Below are 13,555 nucleotides of genomic sequence, written 5' to 3'. Positions count from 1 at the left end.
TCTATGGACGGCAGTAGCCACTTACCATCAGGTGGACTGCATGCTCTTCTGCTACTCTTATATTTAAAAAAGGTGGACTGCATTGCAGAATAATAGGCGTAGACAAAGCCACGGGCAATAACTAGTTATAATAATAAATATTTGTTTGTGATACATACATTATTATGTTGTTTAATTAATTATTGTGTAAGTAATTATAAGTACTTAAATTTTAATATATATGTAATCCCTCTTTGTCATAGCACAATTTTTTTTTATATCGTAAAGATAATTAGGAGATTTGTTTTTAAAGGTAGAATCTTTTGGAGTCCGACTGCAAGTTGAATAATAATTATAGTTTAAAAACCTAAAACCACGCTAAAATCGCACAAGAAAATCGTTAATCCTGATTCCTGACGATCCTGATGAGGTGAATGGGATAAAATTATTAAAATCGTGTATTGTCATCGGTTCTTGATAATTGTTTAAAATTTGAAATTAATTGGACCGTTAGAAATGGGTACAAATCGAGTTCAAAGATTCCGTTACATACATACAGATATACATACACACACACACACACACATACACACATACATACATACATACATACATACATACAACCCAAGCTAATGAAAGCGTGTTAAAAAGGGGGTACAGTCCATCTGACGGTAAATGGCTACTGCTGTCTAAAAGTATCTTAGATTTGTTTTAAAGGTAGAATCTATTGTAGTCAGACTGCAAGTAGCAAAGAAGGTGTAGTCCACTTGATGGCAAGTGGCTACTGCCGCCCATGGACATCCCAGATAAGAGTATAGGCTTACCTGAGATCAACCACCTGAGGTCAGCTACCACTGCGTTGCTACCCCTGAGGACTAAGTTCAGATAAGTATGTCTCCCTTACCATGCCTTTGAAGGTGGTAGAACCCTTTGTTGTTCGACTCCGGCGGCACCACACCCACACCTATTTCTGTTATAACAGCAGTGTTAAGCGCTGCCGTGTTCTGTACCCTTACCATGAGTTTTTACGTTTTGACAAATATGACTGTTTTGGTATTTGTTTACGTATTTGCCCATACAAATTCCAATCGGCGCCCCTAGCGGATTGTATCAGAACTATAGTGTCAGTAACGTAACATTAAATGTCTAAATTGACAAAATGGTGCTTTATGTTTTGTCTCTCTTTTTTGCGAACATGTGAGGCAGACAAAAGGACTTGAGCACTTACTTATTGTTACGTTTACTCAGTCTACTGAAGCAAACGGAACAGAATAATAGATTGAGTAAACGTAACGTTAAATTGTGTTATTTTTGAAAACTCATGGTTAGGGTACTGGATTGAAGGGCGTAGTAACGGAGACATACTTATCCGAGCACCTGCCGACCTCAGATAGGACTCTCATCTTATCTAGGGTTCATGACAGCATTTTACTATTTATTACCTAGAATTTTCTAGAAAATTCTTAGACGGAGATCCCCGACCGCATATATTTTTTATTTATCAAATAATATAAAAATCACTACAAATCTATTAGATAAATAACACTAATCCTCCACGCTACGATAAAGTGCTTAGATTTAGTTATTATACAGATAATTCGCCTTTTAGCCCTTAATCTTGATATAGGAAACATTTATTCCGAATGAATCTATTTTGTAGAAATAATAGAAAATTTGCTTGATAATATTATCCGATGTTTTAGAAAAATACCTAAAGAGAAAGCCCTTTGTACAACTGGTACTAAGGTCATATCGTTTTTTATAATGTAAGCAGACGAGCATGCAGTCCACCTGATGGTAAGTGGCTACTGCCGCCCATGGATGCCTATAATCAAGCCCAGATAAAGTCAGATGTGTTGCTAGTCCTGATGACAATATTGGAACGCCTCCGATGAGCATGTCTTACGACACCCTATAAATCGGAGCATAGCAGAGCTAGACACTTTTGTTAATAAAAACCTTTAAGAAGCTACAATGCATGCATGCATTTAAACATATACTATAGTCTGATTCATAATTAGGTGTCCAAAATGTAAACAAAGAAATGTCATTGTCAAAATTCGATTACAGGTATTGTAAACCTTAACAAATTAACAAGAAACAAAAAATTCACAAAATTCAACATAAAACAAAAACTTAATAACTTCACACAATTAAAAAAAACGCGCTAAGAAAACTAGAAAAAATTCGAGTTCGATCACGATCACAAAAATGAATAATATCAACTACGAAACTTAAAAATGACGGCACAAAAAATGTGTTGGATGCCGATTGTGTGACCATTATCACAATTTAATTTTCTCTCATAAATCTTGTTTTTTATTATTATTACTGAATGAAATGAAATTGAGTTATTATAAATATTGGAAAATATGAATTGATTTTAATTTATTTAGATTATTATTTTATTATCGATGTATTAATTTAATATTGTCAAAAATAAGAAACTGCCATTTGAAACATATTTTCTTGGTAGGTCAACACCTTTGTTTACATTTTGGACACCTAATTATGAATCGGACCATAGTACTAGTATTTCTTCATGTTATAGCCGTCTCACTAATATGGGGCAAAATTAACCATCCTATTTCGTTTTTGAAAAACTTTTGTACTAAATAAAAAAAATACCAGGACCTGTAACTTCTTTTTGCTAGTTAGAAAATTTGATATCTGTCAAGTGTCTTCCACCAGATTGACCCAAAATCATGCGCCACCCTGTTGACGATTGACGGACACACAACGGAGGCTTAGCAAAAAGTTCTTGTTTGTGTAATACTTTTTGTATAAATATCTCTAAAAAGAAAAACTAAATCTTAAAAAATAACGGAAACCTTTAAAGGAAAACCTTAAAAATATTGAATCTTGAGATTTATTTTTTCTTTCTTTTTTTAACCAATTATGTCAATTTAGACGAATCCAACGACACCTCATATGTTAAAATCTGTCATGCCGTTTGGGGTGCAGAGTATGCCAAAGTATGAGATATACATACATACATACTTTTTTTTATAATATAAGAGTAGCAGACGAGCATGCAGTCCACCTGATGGTAAGTAGCTAATGCCGCCCATGGACATCTGTAATCAACCCCAGATTGGATTAGATATTCCTACCTGAGGTCGGCCACAGATGCGCCGCTACCCCTGAGGACTAAGCTGGAACGCCTCGGAAAAGTCTGTCTCCCTTACCACACCCTTCAAACCGGAACACAGCAGCACTTAACACTGCTGTTATAACAGAAATAGGTGTGGCGGTGGTGCCGCCGGAGTCAAACCATACATACATACATACATACACACATACAAACGCTCGAAAAACATTAGTATCCACATTCAGGAAACTGCTATCAAATGTTAAGAACATATTCTTGGAAATATTCGTCATTTTATTTGTCTCCTTACATGATTTCAGTCAATATCAAAAAATTTATAAATTATAAATGACATGAAGTTATGGATGCGAAAATTCCGATAACTGATTATGTGCCACGTCATAATAAATATGATAAGAGTTGATAATAAACATTATCACGGAATTTAATTACGTGTGAAAAGAAAGGTTTTGATTCTGGAGTCACGCCACACCTATTTCTTTAAAAAAGGTCCCATAATTGAAGGTGGTAGAACCCTTTGTGGTTCGACTCCGGCGGCAACATCGCCACACCTATTTCTGTTATAACAGCAGTGTTAAGCGCTGCTGTGTTCTGGTTTGAAGGGTGCGGTAAGTGGCACATAATTTTCCGAGACGTTCCAGCTTAATCTTCAGGGGTAGCGGCGCACCTGTAGCTGATCTCAGGTAGGAATAAAATCCTATCAAGCCTAATCACAAAGGGTTCTCCCCTTCAGATAGAGTATTAGATATTAATTTTCACCTGCTATAAAGGTGAAGGAAAACATCATAAAGAAACCTATACACTTGAGAATTCATATAAATGTTCTGAAAGGTGTGTGAAGTCTACCAATTTGCACTAAGTCAGCGCAGTAGACTATGGCCTAAACTCCTCATACTGAGAGGAGACCCGTGCCCAGCAGTGGGACAATGGTAATGGGTTGATGATGATAATGGGTCAACGATATGATATTTTTTAATAGTAGTAGACGAGCATGCAGTCCACCTGATAGTAAGTAGCTATTGCCGCCTATAGACACCTGCATTCAACACCAGATAGGATTAGATATTCCTAGCTGAGGTAGGTCACAGATGCGCCACCTCTGAGGACTAAGCTGGAATGCCTTGGCAAAGAATGTCCCTTACCACACTTCAAACCAGAACACAGCAGCTTAACACTGCTGTTATAGACAGAAATAGATGTGGTGGTGCCGGAGTCGTACCGCAAAGGGTTCTACCTTTCGAAAACAGATCTGGGGGGCTAGCCATGTTACAAACTTTGCATTCTATTCGTTTTCTATTCTATTCGTTAGCAAATGTCATTGTACATATACGATAAGTCTATGGTTAGCGATCAATTTATATCAATTAGCCGTCAAATACAATATCGTCTAGTTTCTACACTACCAAAAATACCTAGATGGTACTGATTAATTATTTAATAGTAATATTACAATAAAACATTATAAAATACATAAAAAAATATACCATATTTTATAGTACATTTATTTTACTAATTACAATTATTTGCAAAAACTAAACTTAATAATGTGTCTATGAACGGTAACTATGGTGATTGGTGATTGTTTACGAAGAGTATACAAATTGTTTATAGAGATATTACTAATGACAGTAACAGCGATTGCATGTTTTTTATATAAAATTATTACTTCAACTGAGGATACTTATTCGTACCTCGTACTAAAAGAAAATATCTGGACGTAAGATTTACTGGCTCATGGCACGAAAGTCTATCAGCAACATCAAGCAACAAAGCCATACTAAAACCAATATGGTCATATGGATCTAAACGTTGCGGAACCGCATCCAACTCAAACTTGGACATCATACAACGCTTCCAATCGAAGATGCTTCACATGGTAGCTGATGCCACAGAGACAACAGTGAAAGAGGAAGTGACAAATAAACTAAAATCATATACTCGTCCATAGGGGTAACCTATCATTGTATTCGTCATATAAAGACACTCCAATGAAGTTACTACTGAGCTTATGAAATCCACCCGCACTTTTAAACTCATCAAAAGTAGAGCTACTCAGGATCTTCTTCCATCGTAGGAGCGGCTTCCAAGGAGGCAATAATTATAAATGGTTACGCCACTGGGTGTATACTATACATGCCATGCCAACAAATGAAACCTCATAACCACCAGCTTTTTGCCTAGACAGGGAAATTGCAGGGAAACTGGAGATAATAATGAAAAAAAAAGGATACGGATATTAATATTTTTTTTTTCTATTAAGGTTTTAATAAATTGTTTTGTTACAAGTAAAGATAATATGAGAAGCATTAATATAATGATGCAATAAAACAGTTAAACTGAGACAATACTTTTATTTAAATACTGGAATAACTCTAAGTTCTATTTTATCTATCTTTATATATATATATATATATTTCTTATGTGCGTGTGTATGTCACTGAACTCTTCCTAAACGACTGGACTTTGATGGAATTTGATGAAGGATTTTGATGAAATTTGTTGTGTGTGTTCAAGGGGACTTGAGAATGGCTTAGATTCACAATTTAGTCCGTGGGAAACGGTTTTTTTAATTAATTTTTAATTCGTAAGTAGTTGTTGATTTTGGAATGTTTCACATTGGATTCCACAGACTTCGCTACCATCGCAGTTTCAAATATTAAATAATAATCTATTTTAATGATAGTTTTTACCAACAGTTGGCGCTGCAATCGAATTGAAAAAAATATTTTGTTTTCATTGAGTTACATTCGAACACGTGTTGAATCAATATCTATATATAAAAAATAAAGTCGTGTTAGTTACACTATAACTCAAGAATGGCTGAACCGAGTTGGCTGAAATTTGGTGGAGAGGTAGCTTAGAACCAGGAAAAGGACATAGGATACTTTTTATCCCGTTCGACCGCGTTTCCGTGAAGTATTTTATAACTCGAGCACGGCTGAACCGATTTGGCTGAAAATTGGTGGAGAGGTAGCTTAGAACCAGGAGACGGACATAGAATACTTTTTATCCTGTTCGACCGCGTTTCCATGAATAAATAAGGGGAGAAAGGTTGTATTAAAGTCGCCCAGTTTTGATGCAAAACTATATGAATATTGGTATTTGGGATTTCGATAGAAAGTAATTAAATATCTATTTTACGATATTTGGAAAATCAACCCTAAGTTGGTTAAATAGGGGTTGGAATTTTATTTTAAAATCCGTTAATTTGGAAGCAAAGGCTGTAAAAAATTGCATTTGGCTTTAAAAGGCACTTCGTTTAGAAGTCGGCAGATTTTGAAGCAAAGTCTATGAAAATTAGAATTTAGCTTTTATATTGAAAATAATAGAACACATATTTCACCGTTTCTGGAAAATCAACTCTTACGGTCGTTTAATCGGGTATGGAACTTTAATTTAAAATCCGTTAATTTGGAGCACTAAGAAAATGATCATAAGACATAATGAAGCATCTGAGTCACTGTTTGTTTGTTTAGATCAACCCTTAAGACTGTTACACGAGTGAAACTACGGGGTACAGATAGTCACTCATAATTAGGTGGTACGAAGTTCACCGGGTCATCTAGTTATATTATATGCTCATATTAATTTAAAATAGAAAAACGGCTTTGCAATTCATTTCTATAATATTTTAGGATACACTAGTTATAGAGAGCCATATTCAAATTTCAACACATTTAAAGTATACATTTTCAAATGATCAAAAGTAATTAAAGTCTATAATGCAGTGATAGCGCGTAGTGAAGTGACAAACAGCTGATACAGAATCCACCATTTTATTAGCGTTTACGTTTTCTACAGGGTCGGCGCGATCGCTCACTATGATATTTATCTTAGAATACGCTTCGCTAACAAATTTGACAAAAAAGTCAAAAGGTTATCAAAAGGTTGTCAAAGGTTGTCATTTGTATGGAAAAAAGAAATGACATGGGCATTGTAGAATCGCTAGCGTTCTATTCTATCGTGTAACTTGGCTACGACTTTTCTACTTCGCTATTTTGATCACGTGATCATTGATATTTTCATACATTTTAGCGTTTCTATAGCGTTTCTACAGCGCAAGCGACTGTAGAATGTCAACTTGGCTAGCCCCCCTGATTAGACACTCGAAAACAATTAGAGGATATTAAACTAAATCAATAATCCCTACCATAATTACAGATTATAAAATATCTTTGCCATGTTTTTCTTCGAATTATTATTTATAACATGATAAAGTGTTTCGCCGTTTCCGGCCTCTAAATATACCTATTTTTTTATCTTAATACAAAAGGAAGTTTATGTAGAAGGTGGTAGAACCCTATGTGGTTTAACTCCGGCGGCACCACCGCCACACCTATTTCTGTCATAACAGCAGTGTTAAGCGCTGCTGTGTTCCGTTTTGAAGGGTGTGATAAGGGAGACATACTTCTCCGAGGCGTTCCAGCTTAGTCCTCAGGGGTAGCGGCGCATCTGTGGCAAGTAGGAATATCTAATCCCATCTGGTGTTTCGTATGAGAGCTCTTTTTTCACCTTTTTTGAAGAGCCATGTCATCCATCCCTCCACAGTGACGTCAAAAACTAAAAACTTTATAATATAGGAGTAGCAGATGAGCATGCAGTCCACCTGATGGTAAGTGGCTACTTCCGCCCATGGACATCTGTAATCAACACCTGATGGGATTAGATATTCCTACTTGCCACATGCGCCGGAAAAGTATGTCTCCCTTACCACACCCTTCAAACCAGAACACAGCAGCGCTTAACTGCTGTTATTAGGCAGAAATAGGTGTGGCGGTGGTGCCGGAGTCTAATCCGTATTCATATGCCTAAAATATAATTAGTTTCACCTTGAGGTGTCCGCTATATCGGATTAAGGATGACGTCACTAAGCTAATCATGCGTTGTCATACAAATGTGTATATAAAATTCCAGCTAATCCCAACGATTAGCTGATTTAAAAAGTTGTAAGATTTGACTCTCACATACAAACGAGGCAGTGATTTATTTATTTATTTTAAGGTTTACCAAAACAAGATACACCATCGGTCTTTAATTTCTAACATATAATTTGTTGTTCAATCGTGTTCTTGCAATTACAGGTGAACACAGTTTACATATTTATTTTCACAAAAAATCGTTATTATTACATAGGTACATTATTATTATTTAAAAAAAGCTAATTCTCAAGCTAGCTCAATATTATGATTAAAATTGTATTACATTATAATTAGAAAGTCCTAAAATTATTAATTAAAATATATTATTATGGCCAAATTAACAATAAAATGACACTATAGTATGAATAAACTATAGTAGTGATAGCCTTTTTTTTCGAGCGAGAAACCTTCGAAAGGTACCCGGTGCCGTGGGAGCGACACAGAGTTATGTGGGATTCTTACCGCTCTAAAAACCCCGGTGGCTGTCGGCTCTGCGTAAAGGACTCAGGTATCTCCAGTGGAACGCAACCGGATTCTTCCTAGCGCGTTGCCCCGTCGTGCTCTTGCCCCCCGCAACCCCGGAAGCCCTCTTTTAGTCGCCTCTTGCGACAAGCAGGGGATACCGTAGCCCTATACTGGACCCGGAACTACATGGACAAAGCAGTGATAGCCTAGTGGATAAGACTCGGCTTCTCGATCGAGGGGTCCGAGGTTAAACCCCCAGGCACGCTCTGATTTTTCAAAGTTATGTGCGTATGAAAATTAATTATCACTTGCTTAAACGGTGAAGGAAAACATTAAGGAATCCTGCATACCTGAGAGATTTATAAAAAAAAATCTCAAAGTTATGTGTGACGACACACTTACCAATACGCACGCACGTAATGGTAGACTTAGGGTGTGCATGCACACGGGCGCTGCCGTCTCACCGCGGCGCTCCCTGAGACAGCTAAGAGCCTCGTCTTGGACCATCATGGTACAACAATTTTTGATGGTGATAGAAAGAACCCTTTGCGGTTCGACTCCGGCGGCACCATCGCCACACCTATTTCTTCCTAATAACAGCAGTGTTAGGCGCTGCTGTGTTCCGGTTTGAACGGTGTGGTAAGGGAGACATACTTTTCCGAGGCGTTCCAGCTTAGTCCTCAGGGGTAGCGGCACGTCTGTGGCCTCAGGAAGGAATATTTAATCCTTTCTGGGGTTGATTACAAATGTCCATGGGCGGCAGTAGCCACTTACCATCAGGTGGACTGCATGCTCGTCTGCTACTCCTATATTATAAAAAAAACAATTAGTTTCGCAACTGAGATGTGCTACAGGCATAAAAACAATGAGTTATTCTGCAGTCATATGAAGAAAGGCCGTAACTAATACCATACTGTGAGCTATACCTTATAAAATAGCTTGTTGGAATATGAGTGCTGACCTTGCTCAATGGCTTGGTGGAGTGGAATCCAGCTGTCGATATTTTCTGCACGCCTCTTGCTGAACTTCGCAGCACGGCAGGAGCGTACATTGAAAGCTTTAAAACGAATTGGAAAGAGTTTCTGTAATGTTTTATTGCTTTATTTTGTGTTTAATAAATAAATAAATGAAAAAACTTTCTTGTTACGACGGCAAAGTTAATAGTTATAGCCGCTGGTTCAGGCCTTGGGGGCGCCAGGGTTTCATTGCACATGAGCTAGAGCCGCCCCTGCTTACCAATACGCACTTGACCAGCGCGGCGGGCGGCATAGCCTTACCACGAATATAATACATTCTTGTTTCTTATCATAAGAAAGATGTCTGCCTAAACAGCAGTGTTAAGGTCTGCTCTGTTTCGCGTTGGATTGAGAGGTTTGATAAGGTTATCATACTTATTATGCATTCCAACACTTTAGGGATAGCAACGACGTGGCCGACCTCAGGCTTCAATCTTATCTAGAATTGATTACGGATGTCCATGGGCGGTAGGAGTAACTTATTGTCCGCGTAAAACTGCTAGTCCGCTCTGAATATAGAAATCACGACCCGCGTGGCGGAGCGGTTACCATACCGGTCAGACGCGCAGTGGGTCTCGGGTTCGATCCCCGGCCAGACAGATGTCTTAATGATGAATTTAGATTTCTGTTTCTGGGTCTGGGTGTTTGTTTATTTGTCTATGTGTTTGTCCATGGCACCCACGACACAGGGAATCCTAGTGTGGGGCTGTGAGTGTAGAAAGTGTTTGTTTGAACCGCGTCGCCATAGCAAATTGTATGACAACACCTGCTCGCAACAACTTCAGAGCGGACTAGCAGTTTGACGCGGACTATACCGTCAATGGGACTGCATGCTCTGCTATGTTACAAATAAATCACATACATATACCACTTCTATGTTACACATATGTTATAAAAGATAAAAAGTTTATCAAAAAAATTTATCAAACTATCGTTGCATATCGATTATCAAGATGCAATTGCAAATTTATCAAAATATTTTATCAATTATCAACTTACTGTTTGTTGTTTTAGATAAGTATCTACCGATTGTTAGATATAATCTTATACTGAAAATCTATGGTTTAATATTATGAAATCTTCAATACCTACTGAAGTTGTCAACTCATTACTGTCCCACTGAGCACGGGTCTCCTTTCATAATGAGAAGGATTAGGCCATAGTCCACCGCGCTGGACAATTGCGTATTGGTAGACTTCGCATGCCTTTGAGATTTTTTTTATAAATCTCTCAGGTATGCAGGTTTCCTCACGATGTTTTCCTTCACCGTTTAGCAAGTGATAATTAATTTCTAATATATCGAATTAAAAAAAAGAAGCAGTGATAGCCTTGTGGTTAAGAAACTCGGCCTTTTGATCGCTCAAATCCTAGGCACGCACGTATGATTTTTCAAATTTATGTGCGTATTATATATCTATTAATTATTACTTGCTTCAACGGTGCAGGAAAACATCGTGAGGAAACCTGTAGGTATACTTGAGAAATCTAAATAAAAGGTTTCAAAGGTATATTAAGTATACCAATACGCACTTGGCCAGCGCGGTGGACTATGGCCTAATCCTTCCCATTTTTAGAGGAGACCCGTACCCAGCAGTAAGTCAGTAATGGGTTGATGATGATGATGACATGGAACCGCAAAGAATTGTACCATTTTCTATCAATCTACCATATAGGTAGATACTTATGTAATTGATAATACTTAGTTTATGCTGACTCAACGGTTGCTATATTGCGAAAGGCTCACGTGCAAAGACCAGAGTCACAAAACTTCGAAATAATTGTAAAGAGAAATTTCGTTTATTTTTTTAAGAAATAGTGTTGAAACAACAATATTCTGTAATTTTATTTGACGAAAATGTGACCACTACACACTAGACGTATAACGCCATCTCTTGGAAGAATAATAAACTGTTATCAAATTGGTTTGAAAGTAGTCAGTGTTAAAAAAATAAGGTGTGTAGCGCCATCTAGTGAGCATTATGTACAACTAGTTTGTTACTTATATCGATAGATGGGGGTAAGAGTCTCGTAACAAAGAACAGAATAGCTACAAAAATCCTTTAAAATTTTGTTTTTCTACTAAAATTTTATTTTTGTTTAATAAGTATTTATTAATTTTTGGAAATAAACACTATCATGTACGCTTTAAAACCTTTACATATTTTTTAATTTATCAAAAAAAAAATCTATTTATAGTTTTATAATGTTAAATATTATTATTAAACATTTTTTTGAATACTAATGTTTTTTTCTTTACTCTGTATTACGTAATTTTATCTTAATTTTCCTACTCCATACTAGATGGCGCTAGTTGTTAGGGCAAAAATAATAAAAGTAAATAATATATTCATGACAAATAACCATGGAACAGAAAAAACAAGCAAATAACAGTGTATTACTTATTAAATAATTATCTCATTTTAATTTTATTAAATAAAATAATTGTACAATAAAATTAGATAATTCAACAATCCTGTTTTTATGAAAGCACAAAGAAACGAAACTTTTTATCACTATATTTTTAGGAATGAATAAATATCAAATCATCAAGGTGGTAGAATCTTTTGTGGTTCGACTCCAGCGGCACCATCGCCACACCTATTTCTACCTAATAACAGCAGTGTTAGGCGCAGCTGTGTTCCGGTTTGAAGGGTGTGGTAAGGGAGACAGACTTTTCCGAGGCGTTCCAGCTTAGTCCTCAGGGGTAGCGGCGCATCTCTGGCCGACCTCAGGTAGGAATATCTAATCCTATCTGGGATTTATTACAGATGTCCATGGGCGGCGGTAGCCACTTACCATCAGGTGGACTGCATGCTCGTCTGCTACCCCTATATTATATAAAAAAAATGAATGAGCAATGGTGAGTGGTCACCATCCTTTGCACTTCTGGGAATAATCCTACATAATACAAGTGTTGTACAACTTTAATACAGGAGTATGAAAGAAAGACCTAGTACGTATGCAATTCTTTTGACGGTGGTGGACTTCTTTTGACAGTCATAAAAACATTTGTAATCAACTCCATATAGAACGGCTTCTACCTGAAGTCTCCTGACTCCTGACTCTGACTCCTGAGGACTAAGACGCTCACTTGCCTAAGGACAGTATACATCCGCTTGATTATTATAAGATTATTAATAATTATACGTTAGAATTATTTTTATATTATCATTTTTTTTTTATAATACAGGAGTAGCAGACGAGCATGCAGTCCACCTGACGGTAAGTGGCTACCATCCCATGTCATGCCATGTCCATGAGCGGCAGTAGCCACTTACCATCAGGTGGACTGCTTGCTCGTCTGCTACAACTATTCTATAAAAAAAAACGATCGTTTTTCAACCTTGCCACAAACGACGTTCTGCTACCTAGCCACGATCGTTCTACCACCTTTCCACGTATGGTTCTACCACCTTTCCATGGATCGTTCTACAACCTTACAACGACACATTCTACCACCTTTCCACAATTCGTTACACTACTTATCCACGAATTGTTCTACCAACTGTCCACGAACGTTCTACCACCTTACAACGATACATTCTACCACCCTTCCACGAATCGTTCTACCGCCTTCCCACGGTCGTTCTACGACCACTGGATTATAGCTACTAGTTGCATATTTATTTATTTATGTTAAGATATTAATATTTCGTCTAATCCTGTCTTCAAAGTGAAACAGACGAAAATCTGTGTTTTGTTTTGTCGCGATGAGGTAAATGCACCAATAAATGACACTGTTCATTATTATGTTATTATTATTATAACTCTAATAATATTATAAATAAAAAGCAATATTTAAATGCATGACGTAAATATACATTCTGCGTTGTATTTTTTTTTATTAAAAGCAAACAATTAAAAATATATATATTAAAATTGAAAATGTATTTTTATTTTGTTCACAATAATGTTGATTCAAATTCAAATAAGTTAAAGCTACACTTGTTATTGATTTTTTTCACATTTACTTTATAAGTGTTTTATTTGAAAAATCACAGAAAATCATATATTATTAGCCTCACGTTACATTTTTCTTATACAGCAAATCATTTTCTATGACT

The sequence above is a fragment of the Epargyreus clarus genome, unplaced genomic scaffold (assembly GCF_041222505.1).
Source record: "Epargyreus clarus isolate Ecla_fem2 unplaced genomic scaffold, WU_Ecla_fem_2.2 ptg000016l, whole genome shotgun sequence".
In the NCBI taxonomy this organism is placed as follows: Eukaryota; Metazoa; Arthropoda; class Insecta; order Lepidoptera; family Hesperiidae; genus Epargyreus; species Epargyreus clarus.
The sequence above is the reverse complement of the archived record's forward strand: the minus strand, read 5'-3'. Positions refer to the sequence as shown.